The sequence below is a fragment of the Diabrotica virgifera genome, chromosome 10 (assembly GCF_917563875.1).
Source record: "Diabrotica virgifera virgifera chromosome 10, PGI_DIABVI_V3a".
Classification (NCBI taxonomy): domain Eukaryota; kingdom Metazoa; phylum Arthropoda; class Insecta; order Coleoptera; family Chrysomelidae; genus Diabrotica; species Diabrotica virgifera.
The window spans coordinates 42,182,226-42,200,276 of NC_065452.1; the positions used below are offsets into that span (position 1 = coordinate 42,182,226).

Genomic DNA, 18,051 nt, shown 5'->3' on the forward strand with positions numbered 1-18,051 from the left:
CAGCTTTAGGCCTATGACTTGGCTTTCGTTACAATTTCTTCCACTCATTTCGATATGTGCATAGTTCCCTCCAGTTTCTCACTTCCAGAATTTTGATATCTCTCATGACCTAGTCCTCCCATCTCCCTCTGAGTCTTTCCCTTGATCTTTCAGTTTCTGGTTTCCATCTGGTGATCTTCTTCATCAGTAGGTCGCTTTTCCTTCTCTGTATATGTCCCAGCCATCTCAGCCTCTGTGCTTTAATAAATCTAACTATATCTTCTCCTTCATTATGTCTCTTATTTCATGGTTCATTTCATCTCATTTCTCCGTTGTCCATTCTTGTCGGGCCCATAATCCGTCTAAACATTTTCCTTTCGAATATTCTCAATTTTTCTTCATCATTTTCCGTGAGGTACATTGTCTCAGCTGCGTACGTATCTACTGGTCTGATTGCAACTCTGTATCTCTGTATGTTCAGCAACTGATATTCGAAGGAAATATAGAGGGTAAGAGGGGTCTGAGATGTAAAAAGATGTCATGGCTGCGTAATATTTGCCAATGGACAGGAATCCACAGCTATGATGCTGCTAAAGACAAAATAATTTAATCCTGTCTATCATCTCACCTGACAATACAATGTACTGTGGACGCCTACGTAGAAATGTACGGCACCTTAAGAAGAAGAATACAACTATCATATTTCTGACTAACATCTATTTTAAATTGAATTTAGCCTCTCCTCGACGTTAACATTAAAAAAGTAATTAGCTAATCGGATGGAAGATTTTATGTTTATCCAAGAAAACCAGTTACATTTGCCACACGATTTAACTGGAAATAATAAAAGTCCTTAACCATAAAACTAGTCGACTGTGTTAATTCAAAAAACTTCGCAACTATAGATATAAATGTCAATCAACCAAAATGATGTGATCTGCGTTGCAGGAAAATTTTAGTAGGGGCGGGAGACTAAGGTTGCAATATTTCTTTTTTGATCGTTATTTTGGTAACTTTTATCCCCCTCTGTTTGTAAATAGCGAATATATTAATTCTTAAAGTTATTATTAAACAAATAAAACACAGACAAATTGGAACATTTTAAGACAAATAAATTGTTAAATGTATATCATTTATTCTTATTTCCTTATACATATTTATATTTAATGAGTTAATATATTTGACAGCAGAGTAAGATACCTGGGAGAGTGATCGAAGATCATTTCCTGGCGCCCAAGATTTGTTAGTTTTATTTAATTTGTTCTTCTTTAGCAATTATTCTTCTTTATTCATTTTCAGTACATTATTCTTATCTTAATATTTCCCTTCTTCGTTATCATCACTACCTACTTTGAGCTACCGTCTTCGACAAGCATGCAAAATTGGCCGTATCCATCCTTGACTGTCAAGTTGTCGACCTCTTGCGTATATCGCTAGCCTAACTCCATTCAGTTTATATCTGTCTACGCATAATTTTATTATCTATCCATCTCACATTCTACATCTTTGCATCTTCCTCTAAGAATACTACTGCAAAAGGAGTATTTTCATTACTTCGGCTTCTCAACGTAGAAGCCACACATTTTTGTTAATTTTGCTACATATTAGCTTTATATTTTTTTCCTTACTTCTGTTGGAGTATATCTTTCTCTTTACTTTCACTTCAACAGAAGAATTCTTTCTTTGTTACAGACATATACAAAATAATAATAATACAGTTTATTCGCATACCATATGCACTAGATGTAAACATTAGTTGTCAGCGATGTCATCACCAGCAAAGAACGAGGTGGCTATTTAGTTAAGGTTTTGAATATTTTTCTATAACAGTTACTTATTTAATCGAGTAAATTATACATTAATTTAAATAGTTATATTATTGTTTCACTATCTATCTATTCAGTGATTACAATACTTTAAATACTATACAATAAAATCTAATAATCGAAAAAAAAAGAAGAAGTGATAAAGTGATATTAATAATATACTGTTACTATGGAACGAATAAATACTTTTGAACACCTTTAACAAGTTAACTCTTTGTTTACATACAGTGCATGTCTTATTTAAATTTAGTATAGAAGACTAAAGTTCACCTTCATCTATCTGATGAAAATAACAGCGGAACTGAAAATATCGCAATCGACCGGGGACTATTTCAAGGAGATTCGTTAAGTCCACTGTGGTTCTGTCTATCAATGAACCCACTTTCTCAGCTACTGAACTCCACTGACTCAGGTTTTAGCATAAAAAATAACAACAATGTTGTGGCGAAGCTTAATCGTCTGTTGAATATGGATGATTTGAAATTAATGGCTTCCACTCGAAACCAACAATCATTTTCTAATGATATTAATATGCCCTTCGGACTAGACAAGTGTCATGTTTTAAATATAGTCAGTGGAAAGGTACAGCCCTGAGGATTCGACATGCAAAATGGCCAAAACGTCGAGGCTATGAGTGAAAACGATATGTATAAATATCTCGAAGTAAAGCAAGCATGGAAAATTGACTACAAGCAAATCAAAACTGAGATAACGATGGAGTTTATACGAAGGGTCAAACGGCTGCTTCATTCACACTTTAACAGTAGAAATTTGTTTATAACGCAACTCCTATGCATGTTTCGCGCCTAGCTATTCATTTGGTATCCTTAAGTGGACAAAAACGGATATAGAAAGTTTCAGCGAAAAATACGAACATACCTCACAAAGGCACAAAAACACCATCCTCGAAGTGCAGTAGAAAGAACGACATTACCGCGGTATTTAGGAGGAAGGGTACTTATGGATATAGGTGAGCAATTAGATAAACAGATTGCTAATCTAAGAACTTTTTCAGATGCAGGCTGAAACATTTACTCTACATCGTGTAATTTGCCCAGTCGGTGGCATACCACCGATCAAACTGGTTGAACCAGAGATGCGCATGGGATGCAAACTGAGGGAGCCTTACTAAGAACAAAAAAATGTGCACCTGAATCTGTAAACCTCTACTCGAACGACATCCAAATGGGGTCAGCCAACACTATGTCGACAATATGGCGTCGAACTATTGGTTGACATCAGGAGAAATGTTCTCTGAAACACAGAGTTCAATACTAGCAATTCAGAATTAGGTTATACCAACCAAAAATTACTTCAAATATATTATAAACGACACTCAGGTCCAAAACGACAAATGCAGATATGGATTTCCAGCCCAAGAAACCATTCAACAACTTACTGGGGGCTGCCAGGCTTTTTATGCAACTGCATATAAGAAATATATAGCTATAAATAAATAGATAGCTAACAAACTGGGATTTCTCCAAACAATTTATCTCCAATTACCAGAGCACGGCAGTTCTCGCCAATGACGCCCAACCCCCCTACACGCGACACTATATATACACGAAATTTTCGTTTTTCTAAATCTGACTGAATTGAAAATTGGGCTAAATCCCATCTTAAAGTTCAGGAAAAGACTCACTCATGCATATGTCAACAATCCATTTTGGTCCAAGGATGTGGATTTTACGGTTCTTCTTATTTAGGGTCTGATTTAGTTCTCGTTCCCAAAACTCCCAAAAATCTCGAAAAATTAAGTCCGACATTTGCGGCTTTTGATAGCACGGATCATTACCTTTCCAACCCATGTCTAATTTTGAAAATCGGTTATACCATTCAAAAGTTGACGAGCTCAGAATTATGACTCAATTTATATTTAAAAAACGGAAAATGTTTGTGGATGTGTATGTATGTATGTATGTATGTATGTATGTGTGTGGAAAAGCTAAACCGATCTGAATTTTTTTCTGTGTTTGAAGAGGGGGTCAGGGCCGATTCAGAACCGGTGTAGTTTGTGCCTTTTGGCCACCCATAAACCAGCTATAGGACTTGGTAGGTACAAAACGGCATATTTCAAGAAGGGACAGGACAACCGCAAATACACCAAATCAATAGTGTTGAGTTAAGCTTTCAAATGGTGTGTAAGCCGTCAGGATCAGACATACACACGGCTCAGAATAGCCGAAAAACTGGAAAACTAAACTTTGAAAATTTTGGTTTTTCGATAATTACTCAAAATTTCAATCTACGATATGCGCTAATAACTGAGCGTTTGTAGAAGGGCTCTAGGCGCATCTAACGGTGTATACCTCATATCCGGAAAAATTCGAATTGTTATGTTATAAGCTTCATAAGTATGATCAAATCTAGTTCCTATGCAAAAAAAATGGCTTTTCAAGCTCAATAATTCCTGTAATACCTTCAGTTATCATTCTTGACCTTAGATGCATCAATACTACTTGTCAATATGTTTCAAAGTCATGTTTAGTGATCAAAATCGGTTAAGCCGTTTAGTTGTAGTGGTACGACGCTTAATTTGATCGGGAAACGGGCAATCCGATTCATTTACCGGCCATCCCAATATTTTTTTTCAATCTATTTCGAATAGAAAAAAAATCTAGTGTACATTCGATGGACACTAGATCATTTTTGGGAGATAATGCGACAGAGACGACAATGTATAAAGGTTAAGTGTAATCGAGAAACATTACATACTTCATACATTTAATTTATAAATTACTTTGAAAAACTCCTGATATAAGAATAAAAAACCGCTAAACGCCGTAAAAATGAGTGGCGCATACAATATTCCAGCAACAAAAGATCTGATATGAATAATACGTGGGGCGAACATGTTTTTTCATTTTGATGCAAAATAAAATTCTAGTTTTATTTTAAAAGATGTTTTCATAATATTTGCTAAATTTGAAGTAAACGCGCCACAAAAGAGCTTCAAAATTCAAATTGTATCAAAGTTACTCTTTTGTGGCCCGTTTTACTTCAATTCGAGCAAATATTATGAAAAAAATCTTTTAAAATAACACTAGAATTTTATTTTGCATCAAAATGAAAATACATTTTCGTGCCACATAATATTCATATCAGATCTTTTGTAGCTGGGATATTATATGAGCCCCTCATTTTTAAGGCGTTTATCGGTTTTTTATTCTTGTATTATCAATACGTCCCTGAGGTATGCTTGAGAATGAGAACTACAAGCTATACCGGGACCCCCTGTGCTCATAGACGAAACAGGTCTACAGCTTAGTTTTAGATACCAGACAGTTATGTACTGCTATAGCCTCCAAATTGGTGGATAGGATATGATGTAAAGGAAAAAATCTTTGGGCTAGAATATAGACGTCCCTCCATTTGCCCTTGTGGATGTTGAAGACAATGGTAACTTTCAAAATGTTTTTAAGATCTGCTAAGGGCTGTTCATGTATGAATAGTGTGACCAACTAGCCCGAAAAATCCGAGACATGGCCCGAATTACGAAATCGTGTCCCGGCGTCCCGGAAAAGGCTTCCGGGCCATCCGAATTTTCAACTTTTTGGTAAAATTCTATTTTGTTCGTTATTATTTGAAGAATTCACATCAAATTAAATTGTTGGGACGAAAAAAAATCGACAATAATTATGATTTTAAAAAATAAGCAATGTAAAGAATTACATTGCAAGAATACATCATATTTTGTTTGTTGAGGTCAATTTAAAATATGAATGGATTGGTTTTTAAATGTTTTGAAGCTGTTTTCTTGTGGCCTGTTTGGTAATCATATTTTTGATGGGATTAAGCCAAAATTGGTTGTAATGATAATTACATTTTTATATTAACCTAAGGTTATGTTTACATGGAAATCCAACATCACTTTATTTTCTAATTTTTCCTTTTTTGAGAATGATTTGAAGTCGAAACTCCAAAAACTAACAAAAATATAATCATCATTATAACCAATAGTGATTTAATCATCATCCAGCCTCAAAAGTCCACTGCTGAACATAGGCCTCCTCCCCTCGTTTCCAACCCCATCTATCCTGCGCCGCTCTCATCCAGTTTTTATTTACCTTTCTTAAGTCGTTAGTCCATCTTGTAGGCGGTCGACCGACGCTTCTCTTGTCTTCTCTTGGCCTCCATTCTAATAACCTCTTCGTCCATCGCCCATCTGTCATTCTGGCTATGTGTCCTGCCCATCTCCACTTCAATCTGGCTATCATCTCGATGACGTCAGTCACCTTTGTTCTTCTCCTGATTTCTTCGTTTCTGATTTTGTCTCGCAGAGTTATTCCTAACATTTACCGCTCCATTCTTCTCTGCGTGACTCTTAGTTTGGTAGCCGAGGCTTTTGTTAAGGTGAGTGTTTCTGATCCGTACGTCAAGACTGGGAGGACGCACTGATCAAATACCTTTCTCTTTAGGCATGTGGGCAACTCACTTTTAAAAGTTTCTCTCAGTTTTCTAAATGCTGCCCACCCAAGACCTATTCTTCTCTTCAGTTCATGAGTCTGGTTATCCCTGCCAATCGTAATTTCATGTCCCAGGTATTTATATCTATCTACGAGTTCTATTTCCTTCCCAACAATACTGATGTTCTGGTTGGGTAAAAAATTTGTCATTATTTTTGTTTTCGAGATGTTTGTATTTAAACCTACATTTTCTGTAGCCACAACGAGTTCTTGTACTATCTCTCTTGCCATACCTAGATCCTCAGCTACTATGACTATATCATCGGTGAAGCGTAAGTTGTTAAGGTATTCTCCATCTATTTTTATTCCCTTTGTCATCCAATCCAAACTCGTAAAAGCATGTTCTAAGACCGTATTAAAAAGTTTAGGTGACATTGGGTTTTCTTGTCTAACCCCCCGTTCTATGTTTATGCGATTACTCTTAGTATGTAATTTGACAGTGTTTGTTGCCTGTATATTGTATGTTGCAAGTATATTTTGTGTAATAATTTTGTATACCTATAATCTAGCCTGCATTCTTTAAGCGCCTGTAATATTTTGCTAAGCTCAACTGTGTCAAAGGCTTTATGAAAATCGATAAAAACTAGAACTAGAGGTTTATTGTATTCCACTATTTTCTCTATTAGGGTTTTTATACTTTGTAGATGGTCATTTGTTCCATAACTTTTTCGGAATCCTGCCTGTTCTCTTGGTTGATAAGTCTCTAACTTTCTTTCCATTCTCTTAACTATTATTCGCTTAAATAACTTATATAAATGGCTCAGGAGGCTAATCGGTCTGTAATTCTCTAAATTGGCTTTGTCTCCTGCTTTGTGTAATAGAATCATAGTAGCGTTGTTCCAGTCTGTTGGAATATTGGCGTTGTGAAGGCAGGTATTGAAAAGTAGCTTAATTTTTTCAAGTAGTATATTTCCTCCAATTTTTAGTGCTTCTGATACTATTCCATCTTCGCCTGGGGTTCGATTATTTTTCATTTTCTTCAGAGCCTCTTTGATTTCTGATTTTGTTATATCGGGCATTAAATCTGATCCTTGATTTAATACCCCAGATTTTACTGTAATTGGAGGTTGCGTATTGTCATCTTTTTTTCTTGATTTGTATAACTCTGTGTAGAACTCTTCGACTATTGTTAATATTTCATCTCTGTTTGTAGTTTCTTTTGCAGTTCTGTTTCTTAGTTTGTTGATTTCTATTTTTCCTTTTTGTATGCTTTACTTCAAAACTTTCATGTTCTTATTTTGCTCTATTGCTTGTATTGTTTTTTCTACATTGTAGTTTCTTATGTCTTTTCTTATTGCCTTTGTGACCGTCTTATTTATTTGATTTAGCGCTTCTTTGCTGGAACTGGTATCTCCTTTCATCTGTCGTCTTAGTTCTATAAGGGTTTTAGTTGGTTGACTTAGTTTTTCATCTTTTTGAGTTGTTGGACAATATTTAGTTTGAGCCTGTTGTATTGTGGTGATTATTTGTTTATTCAATATATTAGTGTCTGTTGTTGTTGTATCTTTCAATGTATCATTAATATATTTTTTGAACTCCTGAATATTAGTTGGTTTTGCCCATTTCTTTGGGTGTTTCTTATTTATCATTTTGAGTCTTTCCTTTTCGATCGATATCGTTATTTTAGCTCTTACTAACCTGTGATCACTGCTTATACTGAACTGGTTTAACACATTTACGTCTTTAAGTAATTCTTTTTTGTTTGTTAAGAAATAGTCGATTTCGTTCCTTGTTTTTCCATCAGGACTTTCCCAGGTCCATCTTCTGTGTTTTTTTCTTTTTAAAGAAGCTGTTCATTTGATAGAGATTGTTTTCCAAAAGAAAAGTTAATAGTTGTTTACCTCTATCATTTCTGCCTTAGGTTCCAAAATTTCCCCAATATTATTTCAGAGAGGTCTTCCTTGGTACCTATTTTGGCGTTGAAATCACCGCCTATTATTAAGAAGTGGCCAGGATTTTCCTTGATTGTACAGGATATTTGGGTTGCGGTTTATGCACAGGATATGTGGTTTAATCCCATTAAAAAAATAGTTATCAACATAAAAATGTTAAGTAATCAATAAAATGATGGTATTAAAGTCCTATATTTAAAAAATAAAAATGACCCAATTTTCATTGAAAAGTCCCGGATTTCAAGTATTTTTTTCAGTCTTGTCCCGAATTCAACTGAATTGGAGTTGGTCACACTATTTATGAATACAAATAACAAGAAGAAGAATCTTCCAGAAAATGAATTCTTCTTCTTCTGAAGTCTTCTTTTAAATTCTTTTCCATAGGTATAATCTTTGTAGCTGAGGGTTTGCTGTGAGTAGTTTTAAGTTGTAATCTTCTGTTTAAAATTTCAATTCAAATGTTTTTGTATAAGAATTTCTGTATATTCAGTGTAATAAATAATGAAATATACTAGGCCGATGTAAGGTTTATTCAATTGAACCAGGATCCGGATTGAGAACATTACTTAAACAAACAAAATTACTTAAACTGAATCATCTCGGTTCAATCAGCACGAAAGAAGTGCCTCCATGATACTGTAAAATAAAAGAGTTGCCGACAAAGACCCCATTAACGGCGTTGGTATAAATTTCAAAAGTTGGAATATTTGACAAAGGTTTAAATTATATTTTATTTTATTTCTCATATTTTTGTAAAGCATTTATTAAAGCCTCTCTCATTAATTACGAATTTTTACTAAACGACTTTCTCTTTTTTAAAACAGCGAATATATAATTTACAACTAGAATACAGTAAAAAAATAGTTGATTCAAGCAAAACAGGCCTTCATGAGTATAAATAGTTCACAGTACATACTAATACTACTAGATCAAGAAGTCCACTTTTTGTTTGTTGATCTAAAAAAGGCCTACGATAGCATCCCCCAAAACAAGTTATGGAACACTCTAAGACAACGAACATCAACTCAAATCTCATAACAGCAGTGGAAAAACTATATGATAACGCCAACGCCAAAGTTAAAATAGGAACGAATGTTTCCAAAGGTTTTGTAGTAGACAAAGGACTGAAGCAGGGATGCTGCCTATCGCCGACACTTTTCAAAATATATCTGGAACAAGCATTAAAACTTTGGAAGCGGAAGTGCAGCGGCATGGGTATACAATTAAATAATAACAACATGTACACTCTATGTTTTGCTGATGATCAAATTGTGATTGCCAACGAATATGACGATCTGGAATACATGACTCGGAAATTAATCGAAGAGTACAAAAAATGGGGATTAGAAGTTAACATAGAGAAAACAATGTACATGAACATCGGTGGCAACGAACAGAATCTAGTTTTAAACGACGGACAACACATTAAGTACAACAATAAATATTCTTATTTAGGAGTAGAAATCACGGACGACGGCAAATCAGATCAGGCTATAAAAAAACGAAAAGTAGAAGGGCCATATCTCAACTAAATAGTATTATTTGGGATCAACATATAAAAAAAAAAATAAACATCGAATATACAACACTGTTATAAAGAGCATAGTAATGTATGGAAGTGACGTGTGGCAGTTAAAGACAACTACTGAAAGAACACTACAAGCCACGGAGATGGACTACTGGAGACGTGCCGTAGGAAAATCAAAACTCCAAAGAATTAATAACGAACGTATACGAGAGATTATGGGAGTCACACATACGATTGTCGAAGATATAAGAGTACAACAACTAAAGTGGTATGGACATGTGCAGAGAATGCCAGAACACCGTCTCCCAAAACAGATTCTAGATTGGTCACCACATGGAAAGAGAAAAAGAGGCCGACCCAGAAAGAGCTGGAGAGAAGGAATAGACAGAGAGATCCGAGAGAGAGGTTTAGACAAAGACCTTTGGGAAGATAGAGATGCGTGGAGATTGGGCATCGGAAGACGTCGGAGAACGTTCTAAACCGATTATATATATATATATATATATATATATATATATATATATATATATATATATATATATATATATATATATATATATATATAAACGTCCAAGGAGTAATTGGGTTACTAGTAAATAAAAAAGTACTGAGATAACAGCTGGGAAAACCCTGATACTGTTTAAAAACCAGTCTTTCATTGCTTCCTCAGTACCAGGGTTTTCCCAGCTGTTATCTCAGTACTTTTATATATATATATATATATATATATATATATATATATATATATATATATATATATATATATATATATATATATATATATATATAATAGATTATAGATAATCTGAAGCCTTTCTCTCCCTCCTATAAGTATTTTCATCTCTGTTGTTTCTAGTAGTCGTCTCGTTTTAGATGTGTCAGGTCTTGTCTCCGCCGTGTATGTCAATATAGGTCTAATTGCTGCTTTATATATTCTTGCTTTTGTGTCTTGTCTTAGGTGTTTGTTCTTCCAGATTGTGTCATTAAGAGATCACGTCGCTTTACTTGCTTTTAAGCTTTGTTGCCGTACTTCCTCTTCAACATGTCCGTAACTGGTTATATCTATTCTCAGATCAGAGCTGGGCCGGGTACTGATAAATTGTACTCGGGTACAGAGTACCGGGTACCTTTCATATTTGAGAAACGAGTACGGAGTACTGAGTACATTGCTCAAAAAGGTACTCAGAGTACAATACTCAAAGTACAATTACCCAAATTTCTCGGGTACTTATTTCGAGTACATTTGAATATAGAACCCGAAAAAAGGTAAGAAGGTAATAATTATCTCTGCCTCTCTAAACATTTATTTATGAGTCATGAAAACATAAAGAAACGTACAACTCCTACGTAAATAAAAAAAAAATAAGAATTTTAAAAATTGATCATTGATTAATACAGTAAAACCTGTCAGTAACGGCCACTAAAAATGAAGAAACTATTGGCCGATATAGAAAGGTGGCCGGTATTTCCAGTTTTTGTAGTTCACAAATATATAAAAGATAATTGGAACTTTGTTTATTTTGTTCATAAAAGCAAATATAATTCTATAGGTACATAAACGGAAACTACTAAAGCTACTTTAATATCCTAATATAAAACAAAACTATACTACGGAAAAAACAGTTTGATGTTAAGCTTTTTTAAAGAAATTTTCAACCCACTTTTATATTTTTATATCCTATGATAATTTGAGTTTTTACACCATATTTTTCGGCCAACTTTTGTGAATTGTAGTCATACTTATAAATAGTGACAAACGTTTCTCTTTTACAACACTTTTACGACATTTTATTATAGGATTTGGGGAACCTATTTTGGCCACCGACCCGATGCGGGGTATTTAATCTCCTGTTTAGGTAGATACAATAGGTCGTAATACGTAAGTAGTACTGGGAATTTTCATCAACAAATAGACAAAATTATTTTAACAAAATTATTTTAAATTTTTTTGAAAATGTACTCGGGTACTGGGTACTGAGTACCCAAAATGTACTTAGAGTACAAAATTCGGGTACTTGTACCCGGGTATTGCCCAGCTCTGTCCCAGATATCTAAATCTTGCTTCCTGCTTTATTAGTTTCCCATCAATTTCAATTTTACATCGTAGCGGGTATTTAGATGTTGTCATACATTTGGTTTTTTCTGCTGATATTATCATATTGTATTTCTTGGCTGTTGTACTGAAGATGTGTGTTAATCTTTGGAGATCGTCTTTGGTGATCACTAAGCAATCTACTAGTATATATAGGTGTTCTGTCGTTATCCGTTCTTATAAGGTGACCTGCCCAGCGCAATCTTTGTATTTTCGCATAATTTGCTATAGAGGATTCTTTGTTGATATAACTCGTGGTTGAACCTTATCTCCATATACCATTGTCGCATATGGGTCCCAATATCTTCCTTAATATTTTTCTTTTAAAAGAATTAATAGGGTTCATTGTCTTTTCTGACATGATCCATGTTTCAACGTCATATGTTGCTATTGTTCGTATGATAGTTGTATATATTTTAAACTTTACTTCCCTAAGGATGTCGTTGGATCCAAACACCTGCGACAGAGGTAGGTATGCTGTATTAGCAAGCATTATCCGTTTCCCTATTTCCTTTTCCTCGCTGCCGTCCTCAGTTATCTGTACACTTTAACGGTCCACCCGTTATAATATCATTTTTAGCGCTTTAATTAATTTTTTTAAAATATTTACGTGACGTCACATTCTATATGGAACATTCTACGCCTCTGTTGGTGAATTTAATTCGTGTTCCGTGGTCGTTGACGTTCTGATCGTTCTGAAAATTTGACAAAGCGATCTTCCGTTTTCCGTTACTTGGCTGTGAAGTGTGCTAGGATTCGGTCGACGAACTTGGTTCCATAATGGCGGAAGGTTTCATTTCTTAAGCCATTCTATTTGGAAAAAAAAATGCAGTCCCACTGAAGTAAAAATGGTATCCTGTGGTTTTCCCAGAATCCATCCAGAGTTTCTAGAGGGACAGTAAATGAACAACTGACCTATCCGGTAAATAACTTTTTGACATATAAAGGTTAGGGGATATTACATAAATTTTCTTTTAAAATATTCTTTCTTAATTTGGTTTCTCTTAATCACTCCACTGTATGTAATATGTGTTCGGAGAAAATTCTCATAGTCATAATTTTTTGGGGTAGTAAAGTTTAAAGTTAGTCCACACCCAATATTTCATAAATTGTGAATAAAAAAATATAATGCTATGCTCATATCACACTGGCAATATAATTATCCTATAATCTTTTGTTCTCAATATCATATTCTGTATTTAAATACTACATCAAGGTCACACACAGTATCTTCTTACATCAGATAAGCCTTGCTAATTGATGTTTTTTATTGCTGTTCATTCTAAAAACCTCTTCTTCATTACTTCTTCTGTTGTTTTTTATTCACACATGCTCGAGTGAAAAAAATAAACTAAAACTGGGAATGTTTTTTAGCCATTTGGGGAGAAATATTAGAACCTCCCATGTAAATCCTTCAACCACCTGGAAGGCGTCGATTCCAGCCACGACCACAGCCAAGTCACTATTGGGGTTTTGGGAACAAGCTTTTTGGGGAACATTCCAGCTCCTTTTCGTCCTGCCACCTGGGCCTACGGGGGGCATGGAGGCGCATCATCGTGATGCTCATTTTCTAGGATGCAACCACAATCTCGTTTGGGAATATTTAGTGTTGTGCATTAAGTAACTTTGGTTTTTATATTTCAGACATTTGATTTAATGCACTATGTTAATTAATTTTTTTTCCAGATTTAGTTTACCTCTGTTTTTTTTTTAATATGACATATTTGTATATTATTGTATTTGGTTCCCAAACTTTGTATCTACGGTAACTTCTTGTGCACAGGAATAAGCCTAGAGAAAATTAGGTTTTTAATATTTTATTATTGCTTTGATATTGGTTTATGTAATTCGGGTAAATTTATTTTGTAATATTACTTGCTTGTTTCCCAAATATTTTATTGTTATTTGCTTTATTCCATTTATTCGGTTAATTTATGTCATCGTCGGTATTTATCTCAACTTCATTTCTATTTCATTCCTTGTATATTTAACTTGCGTACTTCATTATTGTATTTTCCCTTAGTGAGGCTTGGGCCTATTTATTTGTAGTATTTTCATCTTTGTCAGTTTCATTTAGTTGTACGTAGCAAGCGTACTATAACCATTTGGTAGAAGACTCATGTGAGTTGTACCCTCTATGTTAGTGGGAGGTACTTATACCTGTAATTTTGTAACAGATAACAGAAAATAATGTTGTTATCTTAGATATAACTTCTGTATAACTTTTGTCATGTTAGAGTCACGTATATGTTTTGTGTAACTCAGAGATGGTCAAAAATCTAGTAGTTATTTTTATTAAATATTTATTTATTTTGTATATCAATTATTTTATTACTCCTTTATGTTCATTATTACAGATTTAATAGATTTAATATTTGACAGCAGTGTAAGATACCTGGGAAAATGATCGAAGATCATTTTCATGGCGCCCATGATTTGTTAGTTTTATTTATTTTGGTCGTCTTTAGCAACTACTCATCTTCATTCATTTTCAGTACATTATTCTTATTTTATTATTTCACCTTTTAGTCATCATTACTATCTACATAGAGCTACTGTTCTTCGACAGGCATGCAAACGAGCCGTATCCATCCTGGAGTGTCAAGTGGTTTTCTTGCATCTCTTGCTAGCCAACTCTATTCAGTTTGCCTCTGTCTCTTCCCACTTCTACTTCTATCCCTTCTAATTCCCCTTTCTTCAGTACTACTGCAAAGTAGTATTTTTTATTGTTTATTACTTCGGCTTCAACGCTGAAGCCCTTCATTTTTATTTTCACAATATTTAACTATTTAGCTTACATCTAGTTAGTCATTTTTCTCATTACTTCTGTTGGAGTATATCACTCCAACAGAAGTTCATTTTTGTTACACTGGCTGCCCAATGCGTTGTGCCAACCGTTTATGGTTCTAAGACAGTAGTTCTTTTAGTTCATTTTTCTTTTATCGGAATTTTCTGTATTATTACCTTTTTGATATCCTTGTATACATGTTACTTCTGATTTATTTTTGTCTTAAATTTTATTAATACTAAACAGGTAGACTTATACTGCTTTTCTTTGTTTTCGATTAGTTTATTTTCGATACCTCATTTTTAGTTTTAGTGGTACAGCTCATATCTTAGTTTGGATTTTGTATTTTTATTGGAAACTTATTTGTGTATTTAAACTGAGTATACATAACTGACATTATGTTCTATTAGTATAAATTTTTATTCCTTCTACCAATGGTAGGATGTTTGCACGTACAATTAATCGTTGACTATATGCATATATATTTTTTTCTAGTATGGTTATATTTTATACATAACTAGAAATCATTTTCAGTATTTAGGTACTTTATTTACTTTATTGATTTGATTTTTTATATATTTTACTGGCATTTTTGATTTGTTGGTGTGTCGCTAATATTTTCTCCATATGTCGACGCTGTCAAGCCAAAACGGCATAAACGACATTAACTTGATTTTTCAGGAAACACAAAAAACTGATTATTTTTATTTTTACCAATTCTGCTTATCTGCAAACTGACTCAAAAAAATTGGTGATTTTTTTTTCAAATTTTAATATTTTGTAAACAATAATGTGGCTGAAAATACTATGTGAAATAAATTAAAAACTAGAAAATGGCGCTTATGTCCAATCAAGATATAACATTGGTGAATATGCCAAACTTACCTCTGGCGTTTGCGTCGATCGCATTGTTGTAAGGAAAGCCAAAATGGCGCTTAAGAGGGATATATGCCATTAATGAAAAAAAAAAACGAAAATTAAAAATTGTCGTTTATGCCAACAAAAAAAATAATGAAATTACGAAGATTTTTGATAGGTTTTATTTTTTATTAATCAAAAATACATTCTAAGCCCTAAATTCTTTAAACATGTTTTTGGTGCTAGGATGAAATACTTAAAAGTAAATAATACTCAAATAGAAGAGCTATACAAAAATTGGTATAAAAATAAAACTCAAAAAACACTTTCAAAGAACAACAACTTAAAAACTAAGAAAACACAAAACTCAGAGGTACATAAAAATAGTTATTTTTTAGTTTCAAAAACAAATAAGAAAATAATTATTCACAAAAATAACATAAGATTTACTTCTTTTATATAGTTCAAAATAAAAGTTAGTAAAAAAAAAACAGAAAAATAACAGAAAAATATTTACCGACTTTTAACTTTTAAACATTTTAAAAAAAAATTCACTCCGTTTCATCTTTTACATCTCTGTTTCATCCAGTTGATCTGGAACTATGTTGTTCATTTTAAGAGATAAATATTCTGCATGATACTCTGGTTTAATAATTCTGTTGCTAAGTTGAAACATGATGTGAGATCGTGACTAAATATTTCTTCTTCTGCTGCAACGTCTGGTGGTTCCTCAAAGATGATAATGTCATTGCTAAAAGCTTCTGCATTGTTGGCATTATAAATGTCATAAACCTCTAAGAGGAATATAGGGGAATTATTGCCAGTCTGTATATCATTTTGTGCTATTTCGGTAGATGGCTTATTTTCATTTAGTAAGACCATTATTTTTAATTTCTGCTATTCTTCTGCAACAAAAATATGGCATAAACGCCAAAAATCGATCGCCATTTTTAGCTATATAAAATTGATTTGAACTATATGCTGTAGTACAAAAAGAATTGTTCATCACACTAGTACAAAGTTACAATAAAAAATTTTAAAATAAACTTTTTATTTGCGCAATTTTTAAAAAAGAAACCTGCATAAGAATACCATTGAGGAATGGTGCTTGTGTCAACCACGATGTAAATATTTGGTTTTGGCATAAACGCCTCATAGTTTTTAAAGAAATTCAGGGTGTTTACGCTTCAAAAATCAATACAAATTGAAAATATTGCAGAGGTAAGTAATATCATGTTACTTATCCATAAAAATTGTAAAAATACATACCTTGACTATTATTACTGGACCGAACTGTACACAATGATAATCTTACGGGCACTGGCGGTTGTGTCAATCGTTGTTCACGTCGACCTTCACGTGCGTGACTAGACTGGCGTTTATAAAAACTTTAAACCAATATTACACCTATTTCACTTTGTTTTCGGCTATGTCGCGGTGACTGTCTGGTGCGGAAATTAAAATCCTATTTTTTCGTGCATCTACCTCAAAACTGGTCATTTTGGCGTTTATGCCGTTTTGGCTTGGCAGCGTCGATGTATATTTGTCTTACAAACTTTAGATTATATTTTATATTTGTTATTTTTGATATTTGGGTTGTTTGGTAAGACAGGCACACACCACAAAGCAATATCAGTCCAGAACATTAGCTTCTATACATGATACGTTGAATTCGCATGGTTCGGATGATTACAGATGGTCATCCAAATTATTTTTCTTTAATTGGTAGTGTTAAACATAACAATTATAATTATTGTATGATAAAGTAGTTCCATTATCCATCTCAGTTTCTAATTTTGTTAATGTTGGTAATATTATACCAGTGTGGGTACCATAATATAATGCTTATATGAATCAGATACTTTAGGTTGAGATTCAAATATAAATTCTTTATTAGTTAGGAAACATTGATTCTATTTTTCTATTAAGTTATAGAACAATCTTCAGAAGAAGATTACCTTAACAGTGTTGTTGAAGCTAATCTCTTCTTCTGTTTGTCTTTAGCTTAACTCAATCTTTAGTATGGTTAGAAATTTTAGTCTAATTTTTTTTCCATCTGATAATGCAGGTACCTACATACATTGCTTGATTTCATCTTTGGCTTTGTTGTTGATGACTTTATTTATGAATTTATTACTTATTGGTTTAAGTATTATGTAGTACTTTATGTATGAGTTTATTTTTTTTTGGTATTATACATGATGCATTTTAATTATTAGTATGAGTCAATATTGTTGATTGCTGATCCTGTCAGTAGGATTACACAATTAATAATAACTTCACTTGTATTTTTGTTTAGTTTTGCACACCTAACCCCTAAGTTAGTAGGGTTGTTAACTTATTATATATTTATATAGTTGGATAGGAAAGCTCATACAAGTACTCTTGTTTAATATGGATATTATGATGGAACTATGTTACACTACCATATCTCAGGTTATGCGTTATATTATGTTGAATATTTGATTACTTACTAATTTTTTTTATTATTTTTGATATATTGTTATTGAATTTGCCATATTGGAAAGATGTGGTTTTTAATTTGTTATTGGGTTACTCTATTAACATTTGTCTCCAATATCTTAAACACTTAATAATAATTTATATCCTTCTATCCTA

General features: G+C 33.3%; 1 protein-coding gene and 1 long non-coding RNA gene across 2 annotated transcripts in view; both read right to left on the minus strand.

Annotated features, from left to right (window-relative positions):
* Nucleotides 1–18,051, minus strand: part of LOC126893421 (neurotrimin-like) — a 792,502-nt gene that overhangs the window by 278,577 nt on the left and 495,874 nt on the right. The gene's annotated exons all lie outside the window — the stretch shown is intronic.
* Nucleotides 15,600–16,796, minus strand: LOC126893422 (uncharacterized). The gene is made up of 2 exons (XR_007701175.1): nucleotides 16,702–16,796; nucleotides 15,600–16,337 (listed from the first exon to the last, which is right to left on the minus strand). It is a non-coding gene; the product is annotated as an uncharacterized LOC126893422 (long non-coding RNA).